At 50.2% G+C, this 21,932-nt stretch overlaps 1 long non-coding RNA gene across 6 annotated transcripts in view; it reads left to right on the top strand.

The window, feature by feature from the left end:
• The window catches only part of LOC105671804 (uncharacterized), a 179,667-nt gene that overhangs the window by 33,800 nt on the left and 123,935 nt on the right, over window positions 1–21,932 (top strand). For 5 of the 6 annotated variants that reach the window (XR_001100691.2, XR_010890699.1, XR_010890696.1 and 2 more), the window contains one exon: window positions 5,927–6,017. The exons of the other annotated variant lie outside the window; for it this stretch is intronic. This is a non-coding gene — a long non-coding RNA (uncharacterized lncRNA). The remainder of the gene's footprint in view (window positions 1–5,926; window positions 6,018–21,932) is intronic. 6 annotated transcript variants of the gene reach the window in all.

Below are 21,932 nucleotides of genomic sequence, written 5' to 3'. Positions count from 1 at the left end.
ATGTCCGAATTGCATCGCATCGGTAGGACCCTTACCCACCCCACCCCCTCCTCCGTTTGTTTGCCCTCTCTTTGATGTGCCAGCCTAGACCCGACGGACTTCACAGAGAGACGACGGCCCGTAAGCTCGGACCGTGAGAGCCCGGGGAACAGCGATATGCCAAAAACACGAGTTTTCGGGAATAACGTGCACCGGGCGGAATTACTTTCGAGTCGATGGCGCAGCCGGCACCGATACTCCGACGACGCGACGCGGCGCGACGCTCCTGGCGATCGCGACAGGCTGCTCCGCTCTGTTTCGCGGATTCGCGTCGTCACCGACAACGCGTTAATCGCGATCTCTTGACGCGCGTTAATCGACGACGGAAATATTCGTCGTCGGCGGCGCGGATCGATTCATTCTCGTTTCGCACTCGGAGCGTTATGCGCGCGCGCTTATGGTCGTTGTTATCGTTGTCACCGGGATGTGTGCGGCGGATTGACGATAAATGCGGGCCGCGAATAAATTAAATTTTCTATCGCAATGCGCATTTCGCGCAACTTTGAGCATTGCAAATTTTAATCTTGAAACAATAGCACGCTCGACGGATTTTCCTGATCTTTATCTGTCGCAATTTTGTTCCCGAGTTTCGTACATTCGTGATCTCCGCTGCGCGGCTGTCTGGAAAGGGCGGTAGATACGCGGATGAGTTATCGAATGCGAAAACAAAGAGGTTCGCGATGTAAGATCTAACGGGGGGACGGTCTCGTAACCCTACCCGCACTCGAGACTCCGTACGGAACAATTACATTTTAATTAATATTTCCTAAAGAGGCCGAAGAGCTCCCCCGTCGAATTTATGATCGTTTTATCCATTATTAGGGGCGGAGGCGCGGGCGAATCTTGCGAAAAGCCATAACTTCGTCTTTACGGCTCTCTCTCCTCCCCCTCTTTCCCCCCGTTGCTCTCCTTTCCTTCGTCGCTCTCTTCCTTTCTTCAATGAGTTATCCACCGTGCCTCTCTCGGTTTCCATTTCGCCGAATCTATCGCTCGCTTCTCCGCGTATTTCGCTTTTGGTCTTTTAATCCTGTAACGCTATTTCACTATGACGCAAAAAAAAAAAAAAAACTACACACTGCACGGAAAAAAGTAGATATTTTTACATCCTTTGCTAGATAATCAATAATTCAAAATATACTCAATATTTTTTATTAAATAAATTTTTAACAGAGAAAAATATAATACACGATTATTGTTGCACATTTCGAGTTTCATTCGTGGAATTAAAGATGTGTGTGCCGACTGCTCATGTCTCGTTACCTCCCGATAATTGAAAAGGTAATTTTGATCGGGCGTACGCGCGTGTCCGGCGGTCGGCTAATCGCGTCGTAATTACGCTTAAAAGTCGATGATCGTTTGATCGGCAAATATAAAGGTGGATATCGCGTCCAGACAACCAAGACGCCTCACGCGTTCGCTATCCGCCCGGCGAACGGCGTCCGTAAATAGTGGGCTCGATAGTGGGAAGCATGCATCGTTTAATGCATCGCGCAACCTTACATACGCATATAACATATAGCCGGTCGAAGCCGTTGGTGTAGCGGCGGCTGCTCTCGGACTGAAAGCTCTCGGAGTTACTCGGGCTCCGCTAAATGTTTCGAGTTGCCGATGAGCGCGGTATTATATTTCGATACGCCGTAAATGCGTTATACGATCGATAAACGCCGCGGTGCACAGTGAGAGAGCGTCATGGACGGCAGGCAGCGGTGGCTCGGCGCGGCTCGGCTCGGCGGCAAGTCTGGTACAAACTTATTACTATTACCGCCAAAGCGTATCAGATACGATGTACCACCGCGCGGGACGCTTTAAATTCATAATGTGCATAATTATGCACATACATAATTATGCAAATCAATTATTGCACGCGGGCTGAAAGTTCCGCGCCTCATGTCTCGTGTTCCGGTCAGTTCGACGCGGCGCGGCGCGGCCCGCCGATGATTTTTTCTCCCGTTACCTTTTTTCCGATCCATTAAGCCGCTAATAAAATATTTTCCTCGGTGTCAACGCGGCCGCGGGGCATATTCTCGAATCTGGCAGCGGCGGTGACGAGAGAGCCTTCGACAATACGCGAGAGATGTTTAAGGCGAGCGAACGCGCCCCCGGGATATCGTGCGGTCAGAGATTCCGCCACCGTCGTCGAGGATGGCTGAAACTTCGCGGTCCCCAAGACGAGAATGTCTTTGAGTCCCGGAAGGCATCCCTAGTCCTTTCGTAGTGATCCGACCCGCATCTCCTGCGCCGCCCGCCGCTTCCCGCGTCCGTCCGTCGACCCCTCGGGGTCAAGTGCCACCGGGGTTAGGGGCGCGAAAAATGCGTCTCGGATAAACTATGCCGTGGTACTCGGATCTGCACACAAGTATGCGTCTTCTCGCTGCCCGGGGCGCCGCGATGCCCCAACTACGTCGCTACAACTTTCGCCGCGCGTTCCCTGATGCACGGAACTTCGATCTCCAGGCAAAATTATCTTAATTGGTATCTGGAAAACTCGATCAATTAACATTTCAAAAAAAATATTAGAAATTACAGATAAGCTAAATATATACAATGTTCCTGCGAGATACATCGGATATATTTATTATTATCCAAGCTCGTAATTTGAAATGCGTGTTTAGATTCTTCTCGTTACACTCGAATTATTTATTATGTTGAAGGGATGTTGTTTTGTAAGGGATTATCTCTCCTTGAAGTACCGCAGAATTAAGTTTTCCAGGTCATCGGTCTCGTTGGGTTCCTCTCTTTCAGCGTTCGCTTCCATTGCTCACGGAGCTTTTGACACTTTCTGAGCGAACTCGAACGCCTCCCTGTCTTTCGCCCGGGCGACCCTCTCGCTCCGGTCCTCTTTGTTTCTCGAGTTCTTGCCTCCTCGGCGAGGAAGGAGTTTTCGAAATACGATCTGCTACCTCCGGGAGGACGCCCTACCGACTATTACCCGCGGCGGGGCGCTCGTTGCCGAAGCTTTAAGGGTCGATTGGGGCGGAATAAGGATGGGTCGGGAGCAGCAGATTGACTAAGTTTCCGCGGTGGAGTTTCGACAGGTTGATATCTGCCAACCGATATCGAGGCGAGCTTCTTTCTTATACCATAATAGATCTTAAATTATTTGTCCACGAAAGTGGATCGTCGTCGTCGCGCTATGAAAGTGCACTGAACTTTCTGCGATTTCTCATCTGCGCTGCTGCGCAGTTTTATCGAGTATTCGCGATAAAATAATACGATATGACTTTTATTCCACATATAACTTAAACGTGTACACACGCGCACGCGCGTGCGCGCTTTTACGATATCCCCGTTATACGATATATATTTTCTTACGTTGCAAAATAAAAGTTTTTGCAACAGAGACATTCTGTTATCGTTGTCACCGTTGATTCCAAGCAAAACAAGAGGCGGGGAGGGCGAAGTATCCGAAAAGAAGGGTGTGCTTGTCCCATTTCGTCGCGAAATCGGTGCGGCTGCTTTCTCGCCGCTCGGAAAGGGGCGATACTGTTGACAGGCGTCTCACGAAGTCATCCGGGTTTTGGTACGGGCGATGACGCGCACTTTTTCCCCGCCGATGATAAATGGCACGCACCTCTATCCTCCAGGCTATGTATCCGAGTCGATCGTGAAAGGGGGAGGGAGGATCGGTTGACAAGGAGCGTGAGAGTCCTTGCGGAGAGCGCGCGGGAGCATTCGGCGGGGTGTTTTCATGTGTATTGGTGGGTTGCGTGGATAAGACATCGCTCTGATTGATATGCTTTCGTCCTCCTCGTCGCACTCGACCGCACCTTGCATTGTCTTCTTCCATTTTATAACGCGCTCTCTCTTTCTCTCTCTTTCTCTGGAAATCTGAAGTGCAATTAACAACGAGTGATGATAAACACTAAGAATTCATGTATCGAGTCATCCGATGGTCGCATACATGCGTCGATAGTCGCAAAAGCGAGGCTCTTGCGTCGCGTCCACCTTTATCGAGATCGCCTCGAGTGCGAGAGACGGGACGCGAATATGACGGGATTTTCGTCGGGAGATTGGAAACGCTGGCGTTTGTCGTCGCGCATAAATCTGCGAGTAATAAAATTAGGAGAGCGCGGCGGAGAAGTGCGGACGCGGCGAGAGTAAAAGAAAGCGGGCGCGGCGGGAAAGGCGCGATCGAAAGCGAAACGGAGGGATGAATTTATTCATGGACGCGGGCGCGCGGGGGGTATAAATGCAAAATTGGCAATACATACGAAATCCGCGTGGGTTCAAGTAAAAAGGGGTGAATACATTAGCCCCGGAATTAACCTCTTTGAACTCGGCTTGCATTGGAATAATTGGACGTTGCAGCGCGCAATGATCTCCGAATGCTCGTGTGTGGACGGAGAGAGGAAAACATCGACTTTCCGACAGCAGTCGAGGGGCGCGATCAGGGGAGAAGCGGAGGGCGAACGACGGTATATAAGGCGGGAAGGCGAAATTGAAGAAGACCGGAGTCGGGCGAGAAAGGCGAAAGGCAAAAACAGGGATGGGAGAAGGCCGCGTGACGAGCGCTGTTCTGTGTCGCGACGCGCGGTGTCCAATTTGCGCGGAACTTATGCACCGGCATGCAGCAGACATCCTCGAAAGTCTGCGGATTTATTCCGGCACATGCGGCTGCGACGACACAGAAGATACTTTGTTTTTATTCCGCATCATGTGTGCGCATATATGAAGCCCGCTTCGCGCTCGCTAGCTCGCTCGCCGCTTCCCGAAGTTCCGAAACTTCCGGATACACACTCGCGAGCGAGTTTTCGCGAGCCTCGCGATGCGATGACTCACGATGACACGAACACACGGCAATTTGCGCATACCGCGGATAATATCACGGGGCGGACAGGGTAAACGAGCGCGGGCGCAAAGGGTCACTCGGAAATTAGTGGCACCGCGAGGGTTCTCGCCGTCTCTTTGGCGACCGCGCTACAGATTCGAAAGGGTTAGCTAATCTGATACCTCGGTACGCGCCCGTTTCCGAGTAGCAGCTCCGAGTGGATGATTAATGGCACGTTCTCCGCGGTTTTTTGTTAATTACTTGATTGGGAACGCCTAGTATGATATGCAGATTCTGCCGCGGCGATATTATCGGACGCGGCTTTAATTTCGGACGCTGCCGCTGCCTTTCGATCGCGTTCTCCCAATTTGAGTGGTCCCATCCAATTGTGGACCTTCATTTCCTTCTTCCCTTCCCCCTTCCACTTGCCGTCCTTTTAATCTTCACGATTTTCGCAAAAGGACGCCACTCCGACCCTTCTAATGAATTACGGCGCACCTTCATTTCTGCCAGGATGACGTCGAAAGTTGCGATTTAATATCGCCAATGTATGCTCGTCGTGCATTTAAGAAAAAAAAAAAACAAAATAGAGAAAAAAGAAAAAAAATGTCAAAAGTTTTCTCATGCAGGAAAACAGCAGCTCGCTCGAACAAAGCTCGGGATTTCCCCTTTTAGTTTTTTTATATCGATAAAATGCGTTATGCGTTTCTCAACGTCGCTACCGGGACGTCATCCAACGTGATTGATTCTGACGCCGTGCTTCGCCCCGTGAAACGAAAGTGGATACATATGTTGCTAGGAGGGCTCGTCTCTTATTCGTCTCTTCTTCCTCTCTCTTTCTCTCTCTCTCTCTTTCTCTCTTTCTTCCGCTTCTTTTTTAATATCTGTCCGCTCTCCGCGATCCCATTGTTTGATCATTCCGCGGCGTGCAGACGTGTCGAGTAATCGAATAAATTCTCAGCGCTCTCGCATCGCCATTTATCATCTCTCCGGAATCAGAATCTTTCCGAACAAATGTTCGTGCATTATATATTAAAGCTGGAATCCCATTAAACGTTGTAATTTTATTAAATTCTATTTCAAACGATCGTTATAGATTTTTTTTGTTTTTTTTTGCAGACGAATTTCGGGATGATCGTCCTAATGAAGCACACACCAACGAAGCGATCCCGATGGCTTACGTCTACTCGATCGTGAATTAGGTTTCGCGGTACGTATTCCAATTTCGTTTAATTCGGAATCGCTTCCACTTCTTTTCTTTTTTTTTCTCTCGGGCCCGTCAGGATAAAACGTCGAAAATCGGCGGGCCCCGGGCTATGGTGCCCACCTAAATCCGGACCGGCAGGTACCGAAAGGCTCTCGTACAATCAGCGGGCGTTCGCTCGCGACTCGGAAACAACCGACCAATTTTTGGCAATTACCAAGATTATCTAATACACCTCGCGGCTAATGATTTCTCATTACAAGATATAAATCTCGATGGTCGGTCGTGCAAGAATGCCTCTCAGGATTGATTGGCGCTCTCGTCGAAAAGTTTACGAACAACGTATAAATGTATAAATACATAACGATAATGTATCTTTCATTTTGCGGCACAATTTCGTAAACGCTGTTGTGCATCCAATTTCGGATCCGAAATCCACCGGAGCTTCGCGAGTTAGATAACGTCGTTATCCACTTTTCGCTCCGCGGGTCGACGAACGCAACGCGCCATTGCGCTCAGAGTGTCAAAGAATAAGGAAGGAAAATAAGAAGTTGAGCGTTCCTTTAAAGGCTCCTTCACTTCTTCCTCTCTCCTCCGACGCGGTCTCCCACTCTCTTTTCTCCGCTAATTACATTTATTTCAGTTACGACCGACACAAAGTCGGCGAGGGCTATAATTAGGCCGCGGGTTACTATCGGTTACCGGCTACTTCCGGGATAATGAAACACAGTGTCGCCGGTGGAATGACACTTTCACGCGCACGCTCGACGTGCAAACGTTATTTCATGATATCTCGATCGCAAAATTTACACTGCCAAAGTCGTGGAATTCGATAAATCCGAGCAGTTTGAAAATCTAGAATTAAATATTGCATATTTTTTATTTACATTTGCCCGACTTTTTTTAATCCGACGTAGCGTATCGGAAATAATCATGTGAATTTTTTGAGTTCGATTATAATTGTTCGATGATAACGTGTCCGATGATAAAATGAATGGAACGGCGCTACATCGATGCATGTAGTACGAAGTATCGGATGCCTGCCATTAACCATTTTCGTGCGTATTAATGTCCGCTAATTTGCAGACGATATTCTCGAATAAGTGTCGCAACTGCGTATGTGCGTAAAAACGGCACGACGTTCGTGCGAGCGTAATGGGCTAAATAATTGAATGCGCGCTCGTTGACGGCGATTAAAGTTTTATCGGCGTTCATGAATAGACCGATGTGTATTGCGCTATACTTTTTCCGCGATTTCCGAATGGCGTCTCGTCATCGCGGCGAATTATCGCCAGTTGTGCTGGGACTACGTTATGTGTGTGCGCGCTGTTTTTAATTTAATTCGAAAATTTTTATGGTCAACCTGGGCACAAAGAGGGGCTCGGAGCTAGTAGAGCTTTCGGCTCCGACCAAAACCGCGCCAACAAACTACCCATAATTACAAAGTTCCATAGAAAATTGCGTCCATTCGAATCCCTTAAATGGACGCGCGTCCATTGTCTACACGCGCACACACAGAGGCCCTTCGCTCGACGCGCAACTTTTTTAAGGGAGCCAAAATCCGGGCCGCGCCGGGGCCCTAGCGAGCGCGAGCTTTGATTTATGAGTTTTCTGTTTCGTAGTAAAAAATAAGAATTAGTTTTCGGGATGATGATCGCACGGAGATAATGGGCCCGATTAAGAATCCGTGCTGCGGCGAGGCGAAACGTAGAGAAAGGGCGGGTGGAGGAAAAAAGAAAGGGAAGCGGAGAATCGACGTTCGAAACAGACGGAAAGGCGGAGGGGGCGGCAGAGAAGGGGAGGAGGGCGAAGGAGAAGAACGTGCCTCGAGGGCGAGGAGGGTTGCTCTCGCCCTTTCTCTTTGTTTTTCAAAACTCGGGACACTCTTTCAAATGTTGTCGATCAACGATCGACCTGTACGGCCCGCGAATAAACTCACGATCGATCCCCGAACGCGAATTACGTTCCAGCGCGAGAAATAAAAATCGTCGATCGGTTTCTTCGTCGGGGCGCAGGTAATCAGATCGACCAATTTTTGCGGACTTCCCTCGAAGAACCGGGATCCCTTGGATTATTTTTATAGGCCAGGGCCGCAATGGCTGTAATTCGCGAGGCAAAACTCGCGCGCTCGACATAAATTGTCCAAGTTTTTTTCACGGCACAGCAGCGAGAAGATCGGCCGAGAGAAAATTGATTCTTTTTTTGAGTCCTCTTTTGATGAGAGAATATCACGCGTACTTGCGACCCACAACTCACGCGGTATCGCGAATAGAAACGTCATATTTACGTGTAATAGCTGGCTATTAATGTTGCGACGCCATTTTACCCGGGGACCAAGCCGCGAGTCAGCCATTTTGAATTCATTTCCACCAATCGAGTCGGCTACTTTTTCTCTTATTTTTTCCTCCTTTTCCACCTCCCTCTTCTCCTCTCTCTCTCTTTCTCTTTTTCTCTCTCCCTCCCTCTCTCTCTCTCTGCCACTTTGGTTTCTTCTTTTCTCCTTTTCTGCTTCTTTCCTTCCTTCTTTCCTTCCTTCTTCCTTCTTTCATGTGCTCGGGGCTATGTTGCTGCCGGTATACATATTCACCGACACGCATACATATACTCGCGACCGCTTGTAAACACGCGAACGACGTTTACGCAGACACACGCGCGTCAATAGTGCTACCGGTGCTGTCGGTAGAGGCTTCAGGAGGGCGAGAAGGACGCGACGACGAACGAGGAGGAGATGGAGGAACGCGGTGAAGAAGGATGGGGAGGCGGAGGACCCCCGGGGGAGGGAAGTGGTGGGTAGTAGCAGCGGTCTCAAAGTGGGGCCCGCCACCCCGCGGTATAACGTAAGCGAGCACTTGCTGTCCATCGTAATGCCGTAACATTTATTTTGCCCTTTCCCGCGCCATCTCCGACGTCGGAATATTTTAAACGTGCGGGCGCGGGCGCGGGCGATGCCTCGCGAACCGTATAATTTGGCCGCGTTTAAAACTGTAACCTAACACGACTACCTGCATCGCCGCGCGATGCGATGCGATGCGATGCGATGCACCGCGCGCCTATATAACGCGGCGCAACGTTGTACGACTACTATCGATCCAAGATGGCAACCGTATATAAATTGAACGACGGCTGGGAATGTGCGCTGCGAGACGCAGCGCGATGAAAGAGTGGCGTCGTACCAGAGATCGTTTGAAAGGGCGAGCTGGTTCCGGTCGGTCAGACCAATCAATCGCTTACCGTCAGCCAGTGTCTTCCGCGAATCAATTCGCTTCCGTCTCAACCGAATCAATGCCGAATTGGTACCTTTCACAATTTTTTTCCGCCCATTATGACACGCTATTATACTGTCATCCCTTTTCTGCCCAACTTCTTCCTCGAAGCCATTCCGATCGAAATTATGCAAGAAAGATTTCACCGACGACTGAATTGTTACGTGGATGCCGAAAGTGCGCGGCTTCGACATAAGACACTAGCAAAGAGACGAAGGCGAGCAAAGGGTTGGAGCCCTACCGACGCAAAGTGAGCGTGGGTGGCGACGGTGAGGGAGGGGGGGGGAGGGGGACTGATGTTACTAGCTGACTGTACGGAATAGGGCGTGGAGAGAGCGCGTTGCAGAGAGCAAGTGCATGGAGGAGGCAATAATCTGGTTATAACTTGAGAGATTAGGTCCGGATTCGATTACCGGCGAGGTATCAAACCGTTAAACAGTCTCCGTGCTAATCAAAACCGAACCTCATTATGAAGGAACCCGGACCCGGCTCTCATCCACCTACACCTTATCCCGCCTACCTGTGCGCAATTCATACGCAAAGGAAGTCGCGCGGAAAGACGACGCCTCTGCGCGGCAACATTCCACATTGATCCCCCGAACTTGCGAGCGAAACGAAACAGCAATTGCACTTCGGCACGGTATTTCTGTAGTGGTGCAGTTTTCATCATCTTCGACAATATATATGTCTGCGATTTTATTTATGACGCAAGAGAATAAAAAATTCGTAAAGATAAAGAGTTACGTGTTGTTTTACGTTGTGCCTCAACGATTTTAATTATGATTTTCATATTTTCCTCGATTTACTTCACATCTTGCGTCACTCACGCGAAGATTACCTCCTGGAATATTCCCAGATTCCACGGTATCTAATAGACAAGTAGCTGGCCGACATGCCAGGGATATTTCGGAGTCATAATCGGTCATCGGAGTCGCTTGGCAACTTTGTCGTTCCTTGCGTGACCTTAATTACCACGAAACTTGCGTCATCCGTCGACTCAATGATCACCGTATCGCGTATAAAACAATTAAAATATAATAAACCACTGAAATGAAATTTGCAATGCGCGAAACGTAAATGTAACAGTGACAGTCAATTTTATATTTTCTTTTTAATTCAAAACATATTTTTGCTAATGTTGTTCTCAATTCTTAATCCTCTCAGCCTTTTCCGCTCGGAAAACCGCGCGAGCTGACAATTAATCGAATAATCCTCGCGAAACGGTGTTTCGACGTGTCAGCCGCGACTCTTTTCTTCGCTTCCGTCTCTCTCTCTCCTCTCGGTCGGCAGATTTTTGCTGCGAAACACGACGATTACGCGCAAGAGAATATTTTCATAGATTACCCGACCCTATGGAAATTCGCTTCTTCGCGCCACAGGCGCCGGTATATGGATGGAAGCGACGTGTCGGGCTGTGCCTCGACAAGGGACAGGGTCCGGTTATTCGGTGGCGGGACGATTTTCTAATTATTGCCCCGTCCTCCGGTGCCCCCTCGGGGCTTGTTGCCGACGAGCCGCGTGTGCGTGTACACGTAAATCCGTGATCCGTAGGTATGCTCGGTCCAATGACTCGATCTCGCGCATACGCGCCGCCCGTATATACATATACTTTCCCCCCCCCCCCCCCCCCCGCAAATAAAACAGCGCGCGATAAGAATACATTATTCACATTTTGCGCTGATTATTATGGAATTATGCCGCGATGAAAGTATAAATACGAACTTGCAAAAAATTCGTTAACGCGCTAAAAGTATATGTGCGGCGCTTTATTACGTAGCTGATTGCAGTAATTCGAAAATAGTAGTCTCATACGGATTTGAATAAAATAAGCGTATGCGGATTACGCTTTACTTATGATAATCCGTGAATCCGCATCGATGAAAATTGTCGTCGGCATAACGCATCGACTCACATCTGCATCCCTGTGCGCCTGTCTGCACCCATTTCTCTCCCGTCGCGGCTGCGTCGCGTTATCTCGCCTCGCGATAAGTGCATTAACTACTCGTATCTTCCCTAATAGTTTTCAGCCAGGCCGAGAAAGTCTTGTCTCGTGGCCGATTTAGGTTCGCGAAAACCGTAGCGCAACCGAGATATCCCCTAAGTCTCGCTTCTCTTCACGTCGCGAGATTAAAGTCGCGGGATCGAAAACTATCTATTATCGCGCATCGATATCGCGCATCCCTCGCAGCGCTCGGCATCGAGTGTAATAGCCGCGACGTTTTGTGTTTTATGCATGGCACACGTTAGTTCTTTACGACAGCGATGACGACGACGACGGCGACGACGAACGTTGAGCGGTATCGTCGTATCAGAAACAGCCGATAGCTTTTATCAATGCCCATCGGAATCCTTTCACGACGGAAGTTACGCGTAAAATTCACTATCGCGGAACACGAGCGCGCGCCTCTGGCGATTTTTGTTTAATTACGACTTCATGCGACGATAATGCGGTTGCTACATAGCGATTGCAATCTATGAAAATGGTCAGTGCCTACCTGCGCTGTAGAGGCGCACACGAGAAATTGGCTGCGGCCGCCATCTAAGGTGCCGTTTCGTGCTGGAATTAAGTGCGAGAACTCGCACGAGGCGCGAGACGATCCGATGGCATGTCAAGGACTAATGCGATTATAGCCGAAATCAGATCCCGCAGTTATCCAATTAGGAAGAAGTGGATGGCCCACGTATATCCATTAAAACAATCGCGTGTTCCTTTTCCGTTTTCCTGCAAACATAATTACCCTGGCGATGTGTAGCAACCTGATAGCCATTAAATTAGCATTCAATATTCCGCCGACCTTGCCCGCGCCTGGGAGACCGAGCGATCACATTTTTGCGTATTACATGCGTTTAATTGAAAATTAGCGGTTTACTGAGAAATAATTATATCGCTTTGATTATTTTAGATATCTTTCCTCTTTTTATTTTATTCTATACTCGTACTTAGTTTTCTTACATCGTAAAAGAGTGCGTACATATATTACGTACGATTCGAGCGAACCGTTTACATAATTCTTTTACATCTTACGACTGTAAAACGACGAGATTCTCTAACGATCGAATTTTGTAAAGAGGAGTTTCCGTAAAATCGTGTCGAAAAGCCATAAATTTCCGACGAAGTTGCCCGAGGTCGTCGTATACTTCCATATACCATCCACGGGGCCCGTCGACGCCATAAAAATTAGATCGGGCATATGGTAACCGTGGAGGTGGCGAAACCCCATTACGCCGCACCGTCCTCCCCCTCCTCCTCCTCCGATCAAAGCCGGAATAATCGAAAGCCTTTGGCACCTGCCACCTTGTGCTACCCGGTTATACGCTTTGACAGAATGCCGCGTTTATTTCACGCCGGCTGCTACCAGCTTCTAATGGACTAACGCATACATGAAGAGCCAGCGCCGATTTTATCAGTCTTTTACATTCCGTTGGCGGAAAAGTATGCATTACACAAGGACAAATGCGTAATGTTTTAAGAGAGAAACTATTTTGCTGGAAATGTGTGTAATTTACGTATCATCGCATCTTATTAATTATTACCTTCATTATAATTTGTATTCCCGTGCTATTCCCACCTCATCGTTGTATCGCGAGCGTTATCGCCCTTTTCTCTGCGTGATTAGTATTTTGCGTTGATTAGCACGTAATTGCGCTAACGTATATATCGCGAGTCTATCGAGCGACTTTATATACGGCGCGAGGCCGTAACGCTTCCAAAACGGAAACGATACGACTCCGGAAGGTGTCCAGCTACAAGGAAAGGCTCTCCTTCGAAGTGCACCACGGCACTACCGTTAAGGGGGTTGTAAAATTCATCGGAGAGTGCGCAGGACTCGGTGCTTAAGAGTGGGCGAGGAGTGGCAGATGGATACCTTTTCAATCCCCTCTTCGCGAACAGAGACGGATTTCGGCAATCATCGTCGATTCGAGTTTGTCTTAAAAGTAATTGTAAAAAAATCATCTTTAACAAGTGTAATAAAATAAGCAGAACTGTGAATATTTTTCTAAAAACACAAAAAAATATGATTTATGGTATCGAGATATTGTTGCAAGATAACGCGGTTCTGAGTTTCGCAATCCGCACGATTTTCCATAAATATTTCCATATTGAAGGGCATAGATCTTCATTGAATTCTCCGTAAGGAAATCCGCTCCTGGTAAACTGTTGACGGCAACGCGACGCATTGTGCGGCGCGGCAGATATAACGTCGTAACACGCACCGCGCGGGCCGTGATGAGGGGTGGACACGCGAAACCGATCCCTTCTGGGAACTAATTTTCACCGCGTAACGTTGCTTACTTAACTGGCCGGGCAACGTAAAAAGCGATCGTCATCGTCGTGTCGTCGACGTTGTCCTCTCACGTCGTCAAGTAGCCGCAGTACTTTGTCGCGCGGCTAATTAATTAATGTCCGATAATTAGCGATTATACCCGTTTACACCCGGTATTATCGCAGTTTTCCCCACCGACTATCGTGCGTTTGTAATCATGACCCACGTCGGAGGCGCGAGGCTTAATAAACAAGTTGACGGTGGCCAGCTCGCTCGCTCGTTCGCCAGCGCTGTCGGATTCTCTCGCGCAAAATTTCATAGCGTTAATACGCGCCGTCGTAATGTTTCCTCGTCCAATAATCCGTGCCCTAAGCGGAAGGCCGATTGGCGCGGGCAGATATGCTATCTAATTTCTAATAACAACGCGTCGCTATGATGACGAGGGCCAGGCGACCGCGCGCGGGTTAGTCGGACCGCGGCTCCGCGTAACGAGAACGTAAGTTTCGCGCGTGTGTGTCTGCGTGTATGTGTGTGCGTGCCGGATATGCGGTGTCGGGGAGCAACGGCGGAGAGCGACGATGATCCGATGGCCTCGCATCGGATGGCGTTGTCGATGCCGTCGCCGTTGTTGTTGTTGTCGTTTCTCCGCCCGCGCCTGCCCGCCCCCCGAGTCCCTCGCGAGAAGGACCGGGAGCCGTGAGGGGAACGGGGCCTGGGGGGAGAATTGGCGGCGAGGCCAAACGGGTGGGAGAGAGACAGGGGGGAGAACCGCATCGTTGCCGCCGACAACGCGGCAGCATCCAACGACAACATCGTCCGCGGCGATCATCGGCTGCAGCGGCAGCCGCTGTCTGTGCGCGTGCACAACGCATAACGTCAACAACAATAGATAATGCTCTAACGTAGAGCGGCGACAGAGCGAACGTGCGAGCGAGCGAGCGAGCGGAGCTCTCGCGCGCGCATCATCATGCCGCATTCTCGCACTCGCGCTGTAAGCGCGCGCGTTGGCACTACGGTGTTCGTCCGTTGGAGCCAAACACGACCTCCTCTCGCTGAAACTCTGCGTCCCGCCGTACCGAATCTCTCACTCTCTCTCTCTCTCTCTCTTCCTCTCTCTTCTTCCCACCGCCCATCATCGGTGCCCCTCCGCGTGAGGCCGCTCGAACGATCGAGTCCAATGAGATTCCATTGTCTCGAGTAATTAATATTGATTACAATAGGTTATACCTGCTCGGCCGCGTCGAGCCTCCCTCTTGCTCTGTCCCCCCCTGCCGCCCACCCTTCCGCCGCAACTCGGCATCCTCTTCTCCCTTTCCCCTCACCGCGCTCCTTCCAACCCGCTTTGCGTCGTCCAGCGCGACTAGTGGCGCGACGGCTTACCTAGATGCTCATATTCGATGCGTATCCGCGCCCGTAATATTAGGATTTCATCGGGCGGCTCTGATCGCAATTATCGTCACCCCGCCGCGCGGCCGTACCCCGCAGCCGTCTAGCCTGTTCGTTCTTCGCTCGATATTCCCGGCTAAAGCGTCGTTGATCGACGTGGACGATCTTCGATTTTATCATCGCGCGGCCAGCCATCCGTGAGAATCCTTCAAATTGGACGGAGAAAGAGAAAAGCAATTTATATCTACGATGCATCGCGATGCAGAGAATAGAGGTTAATAGACGTTAATCAAAACAAAATTTATACACGCACACGCATGACGTGTAATTGCATTTCTAATTATCGTAAAACCAGATCGACTAATGATACATCAGCGGACTTCCAGTTGCGATTAAGATGCAAACGAATGACTGCGCGCGGCGATAGAAGAACGCGATCCTGTCGATCGATTCTGTTCTCCGTGACGTGACGTGTCGCGATGTCTATCAATGCCAGTTCGACGTTAACGCGTACGACGACGGTGAGATTTCGACGCGAAAGACAGCGAAGAGATTTATCGATCGCACAATGGGACACACGATACTACCCTTATGGCGAACCGGTCGCGCGGACATACTGTCGTCGAATATTACGTGCCACGGGGCCTCTTTGTTGTAAGTGCCTACCTACCGGTTCGCTGTGGCGGTACCACCTGTGCCGCCCGCATCGTGAAACAAAAGACTGCGCCGCGCTGCCAAAGGTCTGTTTTGATGGAATATTGAGTGACGCCAAATGGAATTTTGTTCCTGAGCCCGGTGACACTCGAGGCCGCTTCCGCCGACATAATGGCGAACTCCCCCTCAGAATCGCGTTTATCGAATTTTTCATTTTAATTTATTCGATCGTACTAATCGAGACAATCGCCTTGGCGTCCGCGTTTAAATCGTAAAATCTGAACTTTAGGAAAAATTGAAAAGTCACATAATAATAGCTCTCGTGTACTTTGCGACGCAAGTCAGCGGAACTCGGTGCCATTCTTGGATTCTTTATGACCGAGACTCGACGCAGGCACGACGGAGCTGCACGCGTTCGCCAAGAGAGATTAATTAATTCGCCAAGTGGTCGTTCTCGCCGGCGGCCAAGAGACGAGATAAGCGATTCGACGGTTCGCATGACGGAGGCGGCGACTGTGCCATAACTCGCTCGGGACTCGCCCGCGATATCGCACACGCGGCCGGTCGCCGCCGACACGCCGCTCTCCGCTCCGCGCGGCCGCGCGTTGCGTTTAGCATATAGAGTGCAACAATTAAGTGGAGTTTCCTAGGGCGATTTACGCCGCGGCGGTTCGCATTTCATTCGACTTTACTCTTATTGTCGTCGCCTTAATAATCGGCATCGCGGGGCAGATTAATATATGCGGTAATTGCGCAGCTCCGGGCATTCCGCCTCTCCTTTCGTGACTAATGGCGACCTGCTTCGCCGTGTAACGCGGACTCCTAGATGACGGACGGACGGACGGACGGGCGGGACGAAGTCTCGCGAAGTTACGCTTGAGACTTTAACCGCACGACGGAATCCTCCGTCGACGTTGACACGCTTCGGAAACGCGCGAGATGGTTCTCGGATTCCAGAAGCGATCTTTATCCGAGATTGCTCGCTTGACGACCGATAGAATGTTTTTTTTTTCTTCTACCGCGGCGAGAATAATAGAGCTGTCTAGTTAACGGAGAAGTTTAATTAAAAAACCGCGTGTCCTCCCACGAACACCGTTAGGTCGCGCGGGCCGCCGCCGGTGCGACGGTTGCGGCGCATTGCCTTCGGCACTATTTTTTATACCTGTATCTCGTAAATACCGACTCCGGCTACCCATAAGCTAGAGTTATGATTTACCGCGCCCCGCCAGATAGGGTTATCGAGAATATCGCGACTTTACGTCTCCCGCAACTGGCTCGCGTTATCGCGAATCCCAGCTATTTGCTCGCATGCGCTAATCACCCGCCATATATCTGCCATTTAGCGGTCGGGTTACTTCACAGACCGCTTCCTGATTCCGGTAGTTTTGTAAGAAATATTTTTGCATCACGCGATGAAATATTAGCTTGAAATAAAACAACATATCTCGTGCTTCCGTGAGAAGGGCATATTTTCTCTTCCAACTGTATCTTACAATTAAATCGGTGGTTTAAATGTGATGTCAACGTCGTAATCTCAATTGCATCGCGAAATTTATTGCGTAGAAAAACGGGAGAGACGGGCGTTCATTTACTGGTAACTTTATTCCATATCGCGGTCCATCTCCGTGGCATCACTTTACAATATGCATTTTTGCCGCATTGTACGCTCTACGAGGCAGATCGTTCCAGTCGCCGAACAGTTGAGATTCCGGCGGCGCAGGTATACACGTTCTGAAATGACTTGACAAATAGGATCGTCGACCTGGAACGGGGGCGCATCGGCGAAAATGACGTTTTGTACCGTACCGGCGAAACACAAAGGTACCGATAATAGAAGAGAGGGAAACAATGGGCCGACATCGCCGACGAAATATCAATTAAAATTAGGCCGATACGCGTTGTTCGTTCTTTGAATATCTCTCTCCGGGAGCATCAAGGAACAAAGTAGCACTGTGGAGAGGAAGAGAAGACTGAAAAGTGGCTACCGTTTGTAAGGCGGCTACCGTCTTACGTTCCGCAGCATTTGGCGCCACTAAATTGAATCTCTTTGGCCCTCACAATTCTTTAAACTCCGTGGGAAAGATTTTTCACGCCATATACGTTTTTTTTTTTTTTTTTTTTTTTTTTTACATTTAGATGCTTCGATTTCGTAGTTTGTCACGGATTAATATTGAGAGAGAACAGAAAAGAAATCAATTTGATCTATTAACCGACGGGATCGTGGATTCAGCGCGGGAAGATGAGCGCCGATGGGAAGGCGGCTCCTTCCATGTCGTAGCACGCTCGAAGACGAGTAACGACATTAGTCGCAACTAACTGGATAAAGCGCAAAGTGTACGCGTAGGAGACCAGAGTCTCGGCGAGAGCCGTAAGCCGAGCGCATTGCGCGGAGCGTCGCGGGGAAACACCGTTAACGTAGGAACCGCGCTGCGAACTCGGGAAGGCGGTGATGGCGTTGCGGGAGGGAAAAAAGATATGTACAAGGGTTGCCCTTGCCTCGCGCGCGCGCGCGCGCGAGTCTCTAATGGCCTGGCGGGTCTTAAGGGCGATTTAAAAGGCTCTTAATGACATCCACTGGGCTGGCGCGACGCGGCTCTAATTTCATCCCAGTGGAAACTGAAGAAACAAGTGAATTAAGCAGCCCGCTAATGACAGATCGGGTTCACGGCGAGGCGAGGCGCCGCGTCGCGTCGCGTCCGCGCCGCTTCTGACCTTCCGTGTGTAACGATATTCCGGCAATTTATGCGTTCTCGCGACGCTAATCCTCTTTAATAATCCTCCTGCGAAAGGCAGGGCGAAAAACCTCCTTCCTCGTCGTGTGGTTTTTTCTTCGCGCGGGACTCTCTTGAAATTTGCCGATGAAGTACACACGCCTTTCATTTGCGATCAGAAAGAAAAGCTGGGAAAGTGATTTAAATAGGAGTCTGCAGTGAGATATTTCAGAAAAGCGCTTGTAGAATAGCGACTAAAATAAACTCGGTTATTTATTTTCTGCGAAGCATTTTTAAGCATCTGTTTTCGTTTCTCTTGTTGGCGAAGTATGGGAATTTGCGTTGCAAGTTAAAAGAACGTTCGTTTTCTTGGAGAGTGCACGATCGAATCTCCGGGAGGTAAACGATCGGTAGGTGGAGAGGTTAAGGCGGATCGAGGATGAAGAGTTTAAGAAGAAGCGACGTGGAGAGAAAAAGAGAGAGAGAGAGAGAGAGGGGGGGAGAGAAGGAGTGAGTCTCGAGAAGGGGGGGAGGGAGGCGAAGAGTAATCTACATAGGCCGAGTCACCGGTGGAACCTTTACGCCCGACAAAGGCCAGTTCTCCCCTCATTTTTGTCTCATTTGAATATCTTCATTAATATCCTACCGGCTACAACTACCACCCGCCACCACGACCAGACCGCATGCATTACTCGACTTCTTGCCACCATTTAATCGATCTCGGTACGTAGATTATGACCGGGGTGGCTTGTCACTCGTCACATTGTCATTCCACCGCTCGAACAAATGGGATTTCTACACGGCGAGAAAAGCGCGCCGACTTTCCCGCGGATAATGAAGCTTCCAGCGGGAGTAATGAAGCGAGATCTCGGAGAATTTTCAGCGAGATGAATTCGTACTCGCACACGGTTCAGGTCGGACCGGCGTAATGGCGATGCTATTATCCAACACGCGCTCGTTTATACCGGGCGAGATCGTGCCGCTTATAGTCGTTACGGTTCGCGTTCGTGGGGCAGCTTTTCGACTGCCGAGGCCCCGTTGTTCTTTATCCCGAGTGTCGCGGGTCAAACCGGCCACGGATCGGACGATCTATCAAGTCCGGAACGATACAAGTAATTATTCGGCTCTTAATGACTCTTACACGCCGTAACGAGTTCGAGCGCGCCGAGCAATGCATTATAAACGCGCCCCTTTCGCAATGCAAATCTCCGCGGCGATTTGTTAGACGGTGCTCTCTCGGGTGAAATCTCGGAAATATCGCGACGATGGCACGAGGCGCGCCATTTCTCGTAATTCCCTTCCGCGGCATCGTCGTTTCCGTATGCGTCAATTTACGATCGGCGTGTAAAATCAATTTTACGGCATGTCCAACGATGCGAGCCGCAGAGAGACGGCGAAGCGAGAGTGAGACGGGACGTCGTATCGCCGTCTCGATGCGGGAACGCGAAACTCGCGGTAATTTGGACCACCCATCCTACGGACTAATCATAATAGCGTTTTGTTTTTGGGCTTTTTGTTCGGGGAAAGAATCTCACTCACGGCACCCGCCATCAAGAATGCGGGTATCTAAGAGTGCGGGTATGTAGACGCTGACTAACGTCCGTACGCCTCCCGTGTCCTACAGGTGTACGTATGCATGTTTCGCGCGTGTATGCGTGCGCGCTACACACACCGCGCGGTATATTCGTACACCGGACCAGACTGAGTACGAGAGAGCGAAAGCGAACCGAAAGCCGAGGATGCTGCGGAAAGAAGAGCGGCTGGAGGCGGGAGAGACAGACGGGAGTACCCGAGGCCGAAGAAGCCAGCCAGTCGGTCGGACTCTGGCCACGTAATAATCGCCCGGCACCATTAAACTAAACCGGCGAATAATATTATATTAAGCTGTAGTCGAAGCCGAGCCCCGAGAGGGTGGAATAGTGGATCGGGCCCGGAGTGGGAGAACCGAGGGGGGGTGGGTGGAGAAGGGGGGGGGGAGAAGCGGAGAGAGATCGAAGCTCCGGTGGAGAACGGGCCGGCGCTTCTCAGAACTAAGTAGATTCGAATTTCGATACGGATGATCGGGCTGAATACAAATTACTCATATATGCCCCCTCGTCCCGGGTAATCACACGGTGGCTGCTTCACCACGGTCCAAAGAAAAATGCTCCTCGCCGGACGCCCTCCTTCATTTCTTTTTGCCCCCCGTCTCCTCTTTCCGTCGTCCTCTCGTACGCCGGTCCTTCCTCACCCTCCGGTCTCCGTCTCTCCTCGTCCTCCTTCACCTTTCTCCTCTTTCTCCCGAGAACGTTCTATCTCCCAGACGCTCGGCCGCCCGCGAGTGCCAGCCGAAAATCTCGAAGACAAATCGCGCCGGGCGATCGCATCCCAAGGGGCGATCACGTCGCGAAATGCAACCAAATATTTCCAATCATCGTATCGGTTTTCCCCGACTGCGAGAGTAATTGCTACTCTGAGTAAAAGCGCGATTGATAGATGGCGCGTTTCAAGCGCGATTTGCTTGATAATCGAGCGCGGTGCAATCAAGTTCACATTTTCTTTTTTTTCTTTTTTTTTATTCTTCATACTCCTTTATTCCCGACGTTCTCTTATTCCTTCATTCCTTTATTCCCGATATGAATGTGCTTTTTGCTTAATCATTAATCATCGGTTTCTCTCCGCTGGTACCATTGAACGATCGAATTCGGCGAACGCGAAGATGGCCCGAGCGCGCGGCCTTGCGCTTTTAATCCGATGTCTCGGGGCCCGACGCGCGCGCTCAGGGGAACCGGAAAGTCCTGCCCCCAAAACCCCGGGGAATCCAATCATGATTATTATTCCGGGCGAATCGATTGCGGCTCTCGATAGGATTGGCCCGGTTCGCCCGGTCCCCGACTCGCGGTACCCGGGCTATAATGCCGATGCTCTCGACGCCGCGCGGCGGCAGGGGCCCCGGTCTCGATTCGCGGCGCAACACACATGTACGACTACGACGACGGGGTTGGTAGCAATGCAGCATTCGCAGCATAAATAATTAATAGTAGCCGGAGAGCCGCGAAGTGGAGTCGACCGGTGTTTTGCGGTTCTGAGGCTCCGCCCAGACCGACTTCGGAGCTCCTCCCTGTACCCCGTGGTAGAATACAACCGGGGACGAGACCGCATCGGACGGTACCAACGAAGACGACGTCCGCGAGAAACCATCTAGAACTCGGCGAACCGCGGCCGTCTGTCCGCACGCTGTCCCTTCGAATTTCCCATTATCGTCGCGGCGCGACACACACACACACACACACCGGCCTTGTTAAGCGTTATTTTATTTTTGCCACGGTGAAGCGGAGTGCGCACCGTGGTGAGTCGCACGTGGCTCGTTTATTAAGACGAAATTAATACTCGCGAGCGAATAATTAGCCGTAATGACAACTCGAAGACGTGAAAGACATCGCGAGTAGCCTCGATGCATCGTAGATCGACTCGGAAGTACTCAATTTTTCGACTTATCGCGATTTTCTATCATGCTAATTACTGCGCGCCGATGTTAATATCGCGACTTATCTTTCTCCCCTTTCTTCCTCTTTCTCTCTTGCATTCTTGCAATTTCTATAGCTCGGAAGATGACGTTAATATGCGTTATATACCCCTGCACCATGCGTAGAATAATAATCT

The sequence above is a fragment of the Linepithema humile genome, chromosome 6 (assembly GCF_040581485.1).
Source record: "Linepithema humile isolate Giens D197 chromosome 6, Lhum_UNIL_v1.0, whole genome shotgun sequence".
NCBI lineage: Eukaryota > Metazoa > Arthropoda > Insecta > Hymenoptera > Formicidae > Linepithema > Linepithema humile.
The sequence above is the reverse complement of the archived record's forward strand: the minus strand, read 5'-3'. Positions and strand labels throughout refer to the sequence as shown.